The sequence below is a fragment of the Coptis chinensis genome, chromosome 6, assembly GCF_015680905.1.
Source record: "Coptis chinensis isolate HL-2020 chromosome 6, ASM1568090v1, whole genome shotgun sequence".
In the NCBI taxonomy this organism is placed as follows: Eukaryota; Viridiplantae; Streptophyta; class Magnoliopsida; order Ranunculales; family Ranunculaceae; genus Coptis; species Coptis chinensis.
In genome coordinates this window covers 85,152,099-85,162,923 of record NC_141461.1, presented here as the reverse complement: position 1 = coordinate 85,162,923, position 10,825 = coordinate 85,152,099, and the positions used below count along the sequence as shown (strand labels likewise).

Here is a 10,825-nt window from a genome sequence, read left to right as displayed (position 1 = left end):
TCAAGTCAATGAACAACTCCATGCGTACCTGCAAGTCTGCAACCGGATTGAATGGCTTTCTCATGTTTTATAAAACTTAATGTAACATAAGAGAGTAGTCAAAGTCAATTCCAATCAAACTAATACCTACTGAACTAGTAAACCACAAAATAATAAGTTGATCTGATTTACCAACATTACAAGACAAATCATGGGCAGTTTAAGCGCCTATGAATCGCCGTATAATTGGCACATAAGTGCTATGCGCCCCTCAACCGATCCGATCAACAAAAAATTTAGAGGTCTGAGCGGCTGGGCGGTTTAAGCGCCTATTAATCGCCGCATAAGCGCTATGCGCCCCTCGACCGATCCGATCAACAAAAAAATTTAGAGGTCCGAAAGGGTGCCATAAAAGCGAGGCGATTTCTTCCGCTTTAATCGGCGATTAATCGAAAAAATCGGTATAAAAAAAAACCGATTATTAGGTTTATAGGTTTTATATGAAAAAATTTAAGCCAACAAAAAATCCCAAAAAGAAAAAGCCCGCCTAATCTATATATTGAAAACGTTTCATTTCACCGAGGAAATAATCAAAACCGTAAAAAATGAAAAACAACCAAATAAAACTCTTAGGCCAGCTATCACTCCACCAGACCACCACTCAGGCTTGTAGTTTTTTTATTTTATTTTGTTTTAGCTTGTTATATCACTTATATGTAACATATGTATTATAGGTTAGCTAAGGCGATTAATCGCAATTAATCTCCAATTAATTCCGATTAATCCGATTAATCGTTATAAGCTTTTGGAGCGACTTGCTCCCGATTAGTGCTTAAACTGCACAGTGAAGCCATAAACATTTCCGACATTTAGTGAAATTACATCAATTCCGATATTTCAAATTCAAATGACATATTTCGTGAAATTCCGTTGTTGATATCCTTGTGGAAAATACACATATTTTATACCGATCTCTATTTTATAAGAGTCCGATTTTATAAATGCACAATTAAGTAATTTAAAAATCGACATTGGGTCTTAAAACATAGCAACCCTTAAAAGCTTAAAACATTTATGAGGAACATTTATAAGTGACAAGTTTGAATTTGTATAATGTTGCCTAAATATTATGGACATAAATCACTGAATTGAAAAAAAAATAAAAGATCCAATAAATGATGTGGGGCCAAATAATTAGCACCAATCTATATAACAAAGCAGGGGTGGTGTTGGACATCCAACACTACCCCCTTCTGGATCTAGCTTATGAGGTGGCAAATCTTAGGGATTATGAGGTGTGGGTTGTTTAATAGTGTGGAACAAGAGTGTTGCATCATTATTGAAGTCAACAAATCTTGGGCCGACTTTTTTAAGAACTTCGGTTGGGCTTTTTGTCGGCTTCTAATGGCCTTCGATTGAAGTTTTTAGTCGGGCTTCGGTTGGAGTTTTTAGTACTACTAGGGAGGATCGTGTCGGGTGTGCCGAAGGCGACGATATCTATCTTGCGTCTGGCGGATGCGATCTGTGATCAGTAATGTCTGAAGTTAGATGCACGCCTGGGTGCCAAAGGCGATATATCATCTTTATCTGGGGGGCGATCCGCCGGGCGGCGCTAGCGTGTGGGTTGTTTAATAGTGTGGAACAAGAGTGTTGCATCATTCTTGAAATCAACAAAATGCGGGCCCGACTTTTAGTGGACTTCGGTTTGGGTTTTGTCAGGCTTCTTATGGGATTCCATTGAAGTTTTTTTAGGCGGGCTTCTGTTTGGAGTTCTTTTAGTACAAGGGGGGGTGGGGTGGATCCGGGATCGGGCAAGGCGCCGTTCGGCGCTGATCATCAGAGTAACGCCCGCGATCGCTTTGGGGGCACCAAAGGTGTACGTATCTGTGATCTAACCAGTGTTTGTGATTTCGAACGAAACCTCGGAATTCCGCCCAATATTTTGGTTTTTCAAAAAACCAGAATTCCGATCATAGAGTCGAAATTTTGATTATTCCGAAAGAGGGCATCTAGGGTGCATTAGTATGTATGTGTGCACAGGAATGAGAGCCGTTGACAATACTTCTTTGTTGCAATACACCAGTACTTGTGTGCCTATATTAGTGGCCTAGATGCCTGTACATGGGTACATCAACAACTTAATGCAATAGGCCAACTGACAGTTGGGATATTTCCCTGTCGCTCCACAACCTGACCTGTTTTAAGTTTCTACGATGTAAACCCTAATTTCTATATAAAACAATGTGTGAGAGAAGACCAAAACTAACTAAGGTTGTACAGTCTTTTCTCTCTTTTTCTCTCGCCTTTCTTTTTTCCTCTTCTCATATTCAATAGTGTAAATGTAATTTTACTGAAGGTAACATTGGTTCCTAAAAAACTAATATAATTCTTTATCTCTTACACAACTCGACTTTATTTTATACTTTTGAAAGGCATCATGCTGTGATAATAAGAAGACCTATATATACACAAGAACAAACTAACTATAAACATTGAAACAGTCCTGTAGAGACAGCCGCAACCAGGCCACCTGTCAAAGCCACTCCACCAATCTCCATATAGCTAAATTAATCCAAGCAAAAGATTCACTCAATAGCAATGCCTATTGTAGTTTATCCTCCAATACTAATCACTAACCAGTTGTATGCTACAAAAAAAAATTCCTCTGAAGATCTATATGACCTGCCCATTTGATTAAGAAACAAATCCATTAGTACACCAATAAAGAACAATTACCGTTTCAATTTTACTAGTTATTTACCTGTGTAGAGAATGATGCTTGTAATTGCCTCTACAAGGTCAATGTTATCGTTCTTTTTAAGTCTAGTGGGTAAAACTGGGTAGTTATCCCAGATAGACAAACCACCATTTCCATTCAGAAATAAACCATATGGCATGTCAGGTCTTCTGGGAAATTCCATATGCCAAGTGTCCTAAATCATATCCTTATAATCACGGAACTTGTTAGCAAAAATCATGAAAAGGGCCCAAAAGAGTAAATAAAACTACATACATTGTTTATCTAGTTTAACAACATGAAACACAACTAGTATGAAGGCACATCTTACCAGAAACGGTCTGAAGGTGGGTGTTCATCTGCAACTAAAAGGTGAGGATAGAACACACCCATATGAGGAATATGTTTATAGAAACAATCAGTATTATAAAGTCTAAGTGTGTGTGTACGCACCATTTTGATATGATTTTCAAAACTATCACCCCTTTCCGAAAATAAGATATCAACTAGGGAAGGCAACCACTACTATTTCATCTCTGTCCAATAGAGGTGAAGTCAACACTCTTTTAAGGACAGAAGAGTGTGAAGGCTACATAATTCTGCTCCCCACATATTTATATCTATTTACACCATTACAAGGCACACCTATCAGTTCTCCTGTCATTCTCAAAATGAGTGCACATTTTAAGAGAGAGTAGTTAGTCGATCGTGTATTCAGCTAGTTCTAGAAACTGACTTACTAATTCTTCACACCGGCTTTATGAGGTGACTAAAATAGAACTAGTTGTCTCTATTTTGTAGAAACAGTAACAAGTAAAGGACCGGGTCAGTATTTATGCTTGAGCGATACTAAAACACTAATTGTCACGTTTCCCACTATGCGAGTGACAAAAAACTATCTTAAAACATGACACAAAGCAAAATATGTGCTAGTGTTAGATGCCTCTCCGCTAACTTCCCTCATATCTCCCTTAGTGAATATCAACCCAACATTACGCACGTGAAGGGGAATGAGACTAAGGAAAGCCTTGCTCCCAGTTTCTCCTAATGAAGCCTAGCTCATAGTCAGTTCTTTTCATCAAACAGCTAATTATCGTAGTAAAATGCAGGGGAGAAAAGAAAAAACTAGAAATCCCAAACAAAGGTGTATAACAAACGATATTAAATTTCTTGAACAGACAATCCAAATTGACCCAACATTCAAAATAGATATTAAGAATTCATTTAGTTCTCAAAATTGCAAGAGCATCGCCACAAAACGATTATCATCTGGAACACATCAATCAGTGAAGCTAAATAAACCTTTCAACAAATTTTACACCTTAATCAGGAACGCATCAATCAATAAGCGAATATTATTTTACACCATTCAACAAATTCCCAAAAATATATATATCTAATTAAAAAAACCAACAAACAAACAGGTGAAGAACAATGGCGAGGGAAAATTTGTGAATGAATTACAATGTCTGATTTTACTTTTTACGCTAAAAATACCCAAAATTTTGGAGTCTAAATAAATATTAGGACAGTGAAAAAGAAAAATTATTCAAGTTTGAGAAATTATTTGAATGAAAAGAGAGACCTTGCAATTAACTCGACAAAGTTTGAAAAGTCAATAACAAGAAGACTTACATGCGAAAATAGCAATCTTGCAGTTTGTCGACTAATTTCTCAACTCGTGAACTGGTGGCAGAAATTGGGGAAAGAGAGAAGCGGAAGTACAGAGATACAAGTCGCAATCGAGAAGGAGAAGTTGGGTTTTGCTACAGACATACGGTTTTCCCCCTTTTTTCCTTTTCCTGACTTTACTTCTTTCATTTTTTTTTTGGAGAACTGCTTTATCCATGGTAGGTGTAATTTTGCCAAAAATATAAACTGCAGTTTTCAATGAAACAGGAACACCACAAAATAGATTAGCTATATTTCATAGTACATAATATATACCACCGTTTTACGAAAATAGTGGTATTTACTTGTTCCAAAATTAGAAAAGTGTTTTTTACTGTGGTAAATGACTATAAGCCTAATACGAAAATAGTGGTATTTACTTGTTCCAAAATTAGAAAAGTGTTTTGTACTGTGGTAAATGACTATAAGCCACTGTTATTATGGAAACAGTGGTATATAGAAGTTGACCAACCGTGGCTAATGTGCTTTTCTGTATGCGAAAAATCAATACGGCCAGCTAACTTTCCTAGCATGCGAAGGTATTATAAAATTTGGTAATTTATCTACTTGAATCAATAAGAGAAAAATAAGGCAGATTGCACATTAAAATCAATGTAATAAAAATGTGTTGTCATTAAAAACAACAACTTTGAATCCGCATATACAGTGCCATATGGAAGAAAACTATAAGTGAAACATCATTTTATGAAATATAATATAAGACATAAAAAATCAACATTATTGGTCACACATATTGCAGACCTGCATGCTATTTCAGTAAGAAAAGTTCACAAATGTCGTGCATGTGCATTGAACACTTGGATATTTATTGACATGTGAAGTCTTTAGATCCTTTCATTTGTTAGCCTGGTCGCATGTTAGTGTTAGACTCTTGCACATATAACATGCTCATTCTTGTCCACTCTTCAATCTTGGAAGCTCGACTTTGCACCTAAAGATGACAAAATCATATACAACCAAAGTACAACATTAGCTTATTTGCTATCCACATTATACCCGAATACCCGAATATAATGATACTTAATTACCACAACACCAAAAGACAATTAGACGCAATGTACAATTAGTCCCACAACGAACGTGAATGAGTGCTAAGCTCGTTCAGGATTAATGCAATGTCTATATTCGAAGGCTCAAGGACATGTAATACAAAATTGAAATCACCTATAAAAAGAAAAAAATCCTAATTTTGTAAGCATACTTTGTAACATAATTAAAAAGGAAATCCCTTGGCCATAGTTTTGTAACTATAATCTGTAACAGCGACAATTTCATTCAGGTGTAATTATTAGAATATTTTCAAACTTTAAAATTTTGTTATCTGAATGAAATGGTTAGACCAAGGAGCCTCAGTGCCAAGGCATGAGTATGCTTACTCTAGGTGCATGATAAGTAGCTGCTTTGTAGTCTATAAGAACTCCTCCAGCAACAATAACCGAAAAAGCACCCTTAGAAAGGGGGAAAAAATGCAGAAATGAACATATACAAATATACTCTCAAGTCATTACAATCACGGACTCAATGTTTAGGACCAAGATGCTTTTAGAGTCGAGGGAGATTCATTTTAAGGATTTTGTTGGTGTATCGCCGTATCGGTAAGCAGTATCATGTATTCATGCTTTTAGATGGGATTGCTCTTTGAAAAGTTATTTGTACTTCTTGTACCTTGAGGATAAGTGCAGTCATCTAAAATATAATTAATCACATCAATGACTGGTATGAAAAAATCAAGTAGGCATATATAAAGCAATAAAAGGTTTTCTGAATTGATGTCATACCTTGGTGGATGATCGGCATATTACCCGTTTCCCTCATCCTTTAACCTGGCTTGGGACCGGCGTACGGAAGGATGCATTTTACGTTGGCAAAGCTAAGATTAGTTTCTGCCCATAACAAACGTAAACATAGAAATGCACAAAGACAATATAGGACCACAAATTAATAAATTGGCTTCCATCAGTCCAAGACTTTCATGTCAAATAACACCAACTAGGGCAACATAAAAGATCTATGTAGTTGAATAAGCAAGAATTCAAACTAATTAATATCTCATCCCATTTAAGTGTGTATGGAACACGCATATGCAACTGGACCCAAAGAGCAACATCACAAAACCCATAATATGTACTTGTGATAGAACTTAGTAGTAGCACTAATAGAAGAACTATCACTTGAAATTCTGATAAGCTGAAACAATATTAATTATACAACTATATCCTCTCTTAAATCATTAAACAGAAAGGGGAAAAAAATGAAACTTTGATTACCCAAAAACCAAAAATCATTGAAAATAAGACAGTGAACAACAAATTATAAAGCAAATTATCCATTTTATTGAAACCATCCTTTAACACTATTAATATAAGAAGCATAGTGGGAAGAAATTCATGAAAGAGGATGTCATATGAAGAACCTGTACAGAGTAATTCATTCCCACTTGAGTACGTACACTACTAACACCAAGAACCCCATTCAAAATTTAAACAACCATGAACTTATCAGATTATACAAATATAACCAAATAACCAACAATGAAAGTAAGTTTGGAAAACTTTGACTTCTAAAGATAGGGATAGAATCGTTGACATATTGAATTGAAACAAACAAAAGCAATATAGAATATGGGAAAAAAAAACACTTGGTTTGTTATCAGATCTATTAATAAGTAACTACACTTACATCTTTAGAATACACTGAAATCTTATCCGTTTGTACGGATGGGGCATGCTAATAACTACAGAAAAAGGAAGTATAAGTCTTAAACACATTATATAAAATACAACTAGTAGATGAGGATCAGGTGAGTGAAAATAGTTACTTGAAAAATTTTATTAATCAAGAATTGCTCATATGAAAGAGAAGTTCAAAGCTCCGAAACTATAAATGTAAGTTTTAAAGCTTTAGATCCGCGTACTAACGTTCTTATAGAACATACCTCCTAGATGAGCAATAAGCTTAGGTAATGTGCAGGAAGTAAAGCTTTTGTTTGCTCTAACTCTCCAGCCGCTGTGTTTGTCAAGCACTAAGCTGCTTCAAGCAACTACACAATTTAAAAAATATATAAGAAATCTCTTCCAACGTATATTGACTTGATTAACATAGCGGGTAGCCTTTGGTGAAGAAAGTGGTAGCCTTACGGTTTTTGACGTGGGAATAGAGAAACAATATATATTGACTTCTCAAGACAGGACAAAGATACAAACATGCTCATGGCTTAGCATAAAACTCAAATAAAGAAAAAACAAATCATGCCTGTCATAAAGGAACTATCAATTCAATCTATATTTGAAACGAATTACTATTAATAAAGAAGATACATATGGGAAAAGGTATGTGTCACAGTATTGATTTATGCCAATAGTGTAGAATGTAATGTAACTAACAAAATAATAAGTAGGAGTGTAAATGAACTGTACATGTCACATAAACAAAATTATGATAGTAGTAGTGTAGCACAATCTACAAAGACGGAGCCTGGGACATGTATAATGTAGTAATTGTGGAAATGAAGACTCGAAAGGACTGTGTTAAAAAACAAACTTTAACTATTTGGAGAATCATATATTCGACCTGCGGTTGATCAACAAATAACTTAGATTTGTGAAATGTGAAGTTGTAACACTGAATTGAACAAAGGCTCTTACTTGGCCAAAAGCTTAAAAAATAAGCAGATATCAAGGATACAATTAACCGATGGAGAGAGAAAAACAATCTGAAACAAATAAAGCACACCACCACTTTGTTTCAGTATTCCTTCATTTGAGTGGGTCATTGAAATCAGTAAATTGCATTGTTTGCTCATGTCTTGAATTTCAAACTAAATCTTTATATCAGTGGGTCACATTTCGCTTTGCTCACAACAAATAAAAGTTTGGTAGGCATTGAATACATTTTTGCAAAAATGACGTACTAAAAGATTGCAAAATAAGAATCGAGTTATATATACGAGCACGTTCCGTTTACCATACTTTTTATACCATATTTTATACCATACCCCACAACTTCACCTACAACTCGAATTATAACCTAGCTTTTTGTGGATGTGTTCAACTAACCATGAAGATCACCTCTATAAAATTTCAACTCATTTGATACTGTTTAACTATGTCAAAAGATGATTGCAAAATCGAATAATTTGAGCCGTTTAAAAAAATTCAAAGTTGACAATGATTTTCAACTAGGTTAGAGATTTCCAAATGAGATAATTTTTTGTGTAGATGTTATCTATGATTAGTAGATCATATCCACAAATTATTAGACATTAACTCATTTTGTAGAAGTGTGTGGTATAAACTATGGTATAAAAAGTAGATCATATATATATATATATATATATATATATATATATATATATACATATATATATATATATATAATAAAACAGTTTGGTCTTTAAGTGCTTTGTGTGAAGCCTACATCGGACGGCTAACAATTAATACAATCAGTACATCTGACGGTAGACCGGCATGATTAAAGAGTAAGTTGATTCCAGGAAACAATCTTTATAACTTATCTAGAATTTATGAAGCTTATCTAAATAACTTATCTAACTTATTTAAATTCTAACTTATCTAAATTTATCTAAAGTTATAATTTATGAAACTTATCTAAATAACTTATCTAACTTATTTAAATTCTAATTTACCATGGCAACAGACTGATATGTGTGGCACAGGAATATCTAGAAGTCAAAGACTCTACGACGAGAGTTTTACAAGACCAGTTTTTGTTCCCGATATGCCCAGTTCGTATCTTGTTGTTCCTGATGTTATTGAAATTGGGTCATCATTTTCTTCATGAAGAAAGCCAGCAAGTAGCTTAAACGAGACTGCGATAGCAGTTCAAGCACAACCCTGCTCTAGCACCTCTTCCCAATTGAAATCCAGAAAAATGGGTTTATTGAGGCTCAGCAGCATCTCACTAGCCATCCAAGATTAAACTCAAGTTTCGGAAGTGAAATATCCTACAGAAATGGTTTCTTACATGGATCACGGTTAGAATCTAACGCAATGCAGGATCGATCATCCTACTACTAAAACGTGACAACCTCGTTTTCACATTTCTGAACAAAGACACCAGAGTAGACAATATCTCAAAAGTCAAAACATAGACAACACTCAAAAGGCACCAAGAGTCAAAACAAGAAGCACACAGTTGAATACAATCAAGCTTAGGAAATTAAAGGTCTATTATTCATAACAACACTTCCATAGTTCCCTTCTTGTCTCATAATAATCTATCAAAATGAACAGAAAAAAGGTCAATCAAAGATTTAAAATGATTTGGGTATCTTTTCTTTTAATCCTAATATATATTCAACAACTCCGATAGTTCAAGTTTGTGCAGCACTCTGGTGGGATGGTAAGAACCTGAGCTCAAGCTATTATAGAATGTTTAAGTAGTTACACTATTATAACATAATAACCACAATGTATGTAGAAAGAAAAACAAACAACAACAGCCAACAATAATAGGTTTGTTTCCTACAAGAAACTGTTAGATTCAAGAGAAATTTTACAACAGGTTGTTAAGTAGTAGCACTAATATAACCAACCCTTGTAACGATCAAATAGGAACTCTAGCTTGCTCTAGACTTGGACACCAAGGTGTATATCGGGTTCGACTTGAACTCTAAGCAACTACTTAAATACTATTTGGACTCAAAGTTGCAAGTACTTGATATTAAGCTCAAAACCACTTCCGAACTAACCAAGTTGCCATGAAATCTAAGCTAACTACTTAAACAAATATTTGGACTCAATGGCTTAACAATATGCATCCGGAAGGTTTTTAACAGGGGTGAAGATAACTACTGGACTCTAAGAGACCATTTCAGATTATAAAGAAAAAGAACATTCATAGACAAGAAACTAAGCATGTTTACGCATACCTCATTGATACCATTTGGGCAAAATTAGCCACCTTTTGCATAAGTTGTGTTTCCATGTCCGCATCTCGTGCATCCAACTGCCCTCTTCATCTCATCTATTTCATGTCGCCTTTGCTCATATTTCTCTTGTGCTTGCCTCTTAATCTTTTCAATCTCAAGTCGTCTTTCCTCCTCCTTCTCTTGTGCTACTCTTTTGCATTTCAGCCAACTGGCTTTCCGGTCATTCACACGATTGTCCGAAGATAGTCGGAGCCAAAGTAGCTGGTTGGGGTTACACCTCGTCCCTTCAACCTCACACGCCCATGCCGCCTGGAGGCATCACTTCCTATAGATCTCATCCGAGAGAGGTAGTTGTGTCCCATGTTCATCTATACCTGCTAGGTATTTCATTTTGTGCCATTATTCCAAAAAAAAAAATTACACCACGGGATATTAAATACAGCCGAGTATGATATTTAAACTGAAGCTATTACTAAGATGAAATTGTTACATACAATGTATTCTCTTGATTGATCATCAAGAGCGTC

At 35.2% G+C, this 10,825-nt stretch overlaps 1 long non-coding RNA gene across 3 annotated transcripts; it reads right to left on the bottom strand.

Moving 5' to 3' along the window:
• Positions 1-2,310: 2,310 nt before the first annotated feature.
• Positions 2,311-4,600, bottom strand: LOC147495004 (uncharacterized). Of its 3 annotated transcripts, none has more exons than XR_015200345.1 (3): positions 4,352-4,600; positions 2,741-2,924; positions 2,311-2,661 (listed from the first exon to the last, which is right to left on the bottom strand). It is a non-coding gene; the product is annotated as an uncharacterized LOC147495004 (long non-coding RNA). The 3 variants fall into 3 exon arrangements; XR_015200346.1 differs by having other exon boundaries at positions 2,741-2,912; positions 4,352-4,599; XR_015200344.1 differs by lacking the exon at positions 4,352-4,600 and having other exon boundaries at positions 2,741-4,345.
• Positions 4,601-10,825: the final 6,225 nt, after the last annotated feature.